Source organism: Halyomorpha halys, unplaced genomic scaffold (genome assembly GCF_000696795.3).
Source record: "Halyomorpha halys isolate HHAL.00 unplaced genomic scaffold, Hhal_1.1 Scaffold47.1, whole genome shotgun sequence".
Taxonomy (NCBI): Eukaryota; Metazoa; Arthropoda; class Insecta; order Hemiptera; family Pentatomidae; genus Halyomorpha; species Halyomorpha halys.
The window spans coordinates 2,138,625-2,142,009 of record NW_027114806.1 but is presented as its reverse complement, the minus strand read 5'-3'; the positions used below and the strand labels follow the sequence as shown (position 1 = coordinate 2,142,009).

Genomic DNA, 3,385 nt, shown 5'->3' with positions numbered 1-3,385 from the left:
TTATTGCTCCACGTACACCAACACGGAAAACCCCAATCAAAACTGGCTGATCGAGAGAGACTTCCTCATAGAATACCCATGACGTTGCGGACAAAAAAAGAGTTCTTTTTAAATTAAAATAAAATATTACAATGAGTTTAGCAGTAAAATCTTTAAATAAGAAATTTTTTTAAATACTTTTTATTTATAGGTAGATATTACAATCTGTATAAGGTAATAGGCAATAGGTAATAGTGATGAATGATCACATTCATACTAAAATAAAATAAAATAAGAATAAAAATAAATAAATAAATAAATGAAAACAAAAACTCTCTTAAAATATTATTTAAAATATGTAATAACTTCACTGCAACTTATTGTCCCGAAGAAAGAACCAAAATTACAATGGGGTTCATAAACTTTTGGATGATAGATTGAGTTTTAAAAATAAAAAGTATTTTGGAATCGTTTATGTGCATTTGTTAATTTTTTATAAGTTTATCCATTTTTTAATTATGCAAAATCCGCAATTCTGCCTGCACTGTGGTGGATAATGTGAAAAAAACTCCAAAATTAAATATGTCTTATAATGTTGATGAGAGTGGTTTCTTACACTCCAATACCTATAAACGAATTTACCATAATTGGTTCTCCCAACTATATTTATGAATCGTGGACCAAATCTTACAGGTATTCTTTTGGCATTGGGAAAAATGAGTTTTTACTGGTTGTTGTTATTTTGTTTTAAACTATCCAACAAAAATATTTCGCCCAAGTCAATACCAACGAAAGTTTGTTTCGTGAAATATTTGTTTCGAAATTTCTTCGGCCACTTCCAATTTATTACTGAAAAAATTCGGTTTTGTATATGTTTGATAGACCAAACAAAAAAAGAGTTTTATTGACCTTTGTGATAAGATATTTTTCTCATATAAGTGTACGAATTGGAGCAACTCTTGTGTACATCAAGTTTCATTGACATTTATGAAAAATTATATATCTAGAACCATAAGACGTACATATGTCTGCCAACGCTCAAAATAAAGAAAAATTAACTTACTATAAAGTATTTTATGACACGTATCTTCGTATGGGTAGTAGTTTTTAAGATATTCGCATATAAATCTTAATTTTTTTACTTATTTATAACATTGTAAATAATTAGGGGTGTCTTTTGTATAAGACTATCCCCCCCCATAATCAATTGTTAAAAAAAAATATTGCACATCTAATATAATCTTTAAGGCCAACCAAGCCGACTGGTAATAAATAAATAAATAAAAACACTCACAAATTTACCATAAATTTATAGCTAAAGACATGCATACGTTGTTCCTAGGGATAGAGGTTTCCATGATATTCGCCCAAATAATGTACAAAAATTGATTTTTCGTTATTTTGAAAGAAATGTTGCTTTTTTTTTTTTAACTCGATTCCGAGAGCTATCGAACGCGAAGAGCTCTATTTTACTACATTCTAAATGTGCTGTATTTTTTTTTTTGGCAGTTTTATAGATATTAGCTCGGGGACGTGTGAGTTGGGGCGCAGGTCCTAGTGCGCTCGGTTCGGCACGTTGTGGGTTCGATTCCCACCTGGGGTAGTATAACATTCATTTTTTGGCGGTCCCGAAGAATGAATCTTGACACTCTCACCTCGGACAACTAGGCCCACTTTCCGGACCCTCACCAAGTACCAGTACCAGTACCAGTAGATATTAGCTCACATTGAAAAATCCGAGCGAAGATTTTCGATTTTTTTCGAATAAAATAAACTTCTTGGCCGTGAAATATTGAAATACTTCATTATTTCATTTATAATGACATTAACTATATCCCTTGTATATTCGAGGTAAAAACTGAACCAATTTTTAACTGAAAATAAAGTACAACGTTTTTTTTTCCCTTGAAAGACTCAAAAATGATTGTTTTGTAACTTATAGAACTGCAGACATTATGGTTGGTAGAGTGGTCGATTATTTCTCTTAACTTTACATAGTTTTCATTAAAGTAATAAAAAATTGAAGTGAAATAACTTTTTTTTTTCTCTACTGACCACTATTACTAAACTACCAACAACACTAGAAACCCTCCAAAAACATCATTTAAAGTATAGTAAATTTACTAAAATTAACAATGTTTTTTTTTAAAAGCAACATTTCATAAAAAAAAAAAAAACACTGAAAAATCAGTAGTGCATTTATTTAGGGAAATTTATATCTCAGTAACTATTCGAATCACAGATGTCTATTAGCACTCAAATCAAAGCTAGTTTAATTTACTATAAAGTAGTTTATGACGTTTATCTTCGTAGGAGTAATAGTTATCATGATATTTAAAAAATTACATCTTAGGAAGTATTTGACGAACAGATGTCTGCCAGTACAGAGATACAGTAAAGCAATTTATGACACGTATCTTCGTAGGGGAGGAAGGAGGGGAATATTTTATGATATTCGCATTTTAATATGAATTTTGCATATAGAATTCTGTCCGAACAACTAGAAATACATTTATTTTAGCAAATCTTAAAGCTATGAAAATAAGAATGAATGAAAACTACTACTCCTAAGAAGATATGTGTTATAAACTACTTTATGGTACGTTAAACTAGCTTTATATCGAGTGCTAGCAGACATCTGTACGTATAATGGTACCTAAGACATAGTTTTCATAAACCAAAAATTTTGTCCGAACAATTAGAAATTAATATTTTGAGAATTTATTTTCGGAAATATTATGGAAACTGCTATTCCTACAGTTGCTATTACTCCGCACTCGGGCAGTAAGGCTTTGGATAAACTGTAAAGTGGAAATTAAAACTAAAATTAATTTACGTTTTAGATATCAGAGAACAAAATTGGTTTCTTGTCTGTCTGTATGTAGATTGGGTTATATTATAAGTTTTGTTCAGACATAATCGATTCATCCAATTATTTTTTCTTCTTTCGTGCTTTTGGACAAAAAGAAAAACGCAAATAATTCACATTTTATCATAAAAAAAATTGTTAGCTTTATAAGTAAAAACAGAATTATTTTATTAAATTATTTTTAGTTATAAAAAAAATAATAAACAACTCAGCTTGCAAAATACACACCTGACCTTCCAGCTTAGAATCCGCAACACAACTGGTTCTAGATGCTACTTCTTGCTATCCTTCATATTGTTAGACATGACGTCATAACTGTTCCTGGGACTGGATTCCAATACGTTTTGGAAAAGATATTACTACTTGGCTATTTTAGTGGTACCACTCGAAAAAAAAGACTTTTTTTTATTTTTTATTCCAAACATTGTGTAATTTCACCACAGAGAACAGCACATGTTCATTTTCCACCAAAGAATAGATATGCCGGTATCAAGATGTACACAATCCTTCTTGAACAATGGCTCAAGATTATTCCAT

General features: G+C 30.2%; 1 protein-coding gene across 1 annotated transcript in view; it reads right to left on the bottom strand.

Annotated features, from left to right (window-relative positions):
- Positions 1-3,174, bottom strand: part of LOC106689739 (ankyrin-3) — an 11,952-nt gene extending 8,778 nt beyond the window's left edge. The window contains exon 1 of the mRNA XM_014434902.3: positions 3,077-3,174. The gene's annotated coding sequence lies outside the window, so the exon portion shown is untranslated. The remainder of the gene's footprint in view (positions 1-3,076) is intronic.
- Between the last annotated feature and the right edge of the window lie 211 nt (positions 3,175-3,385).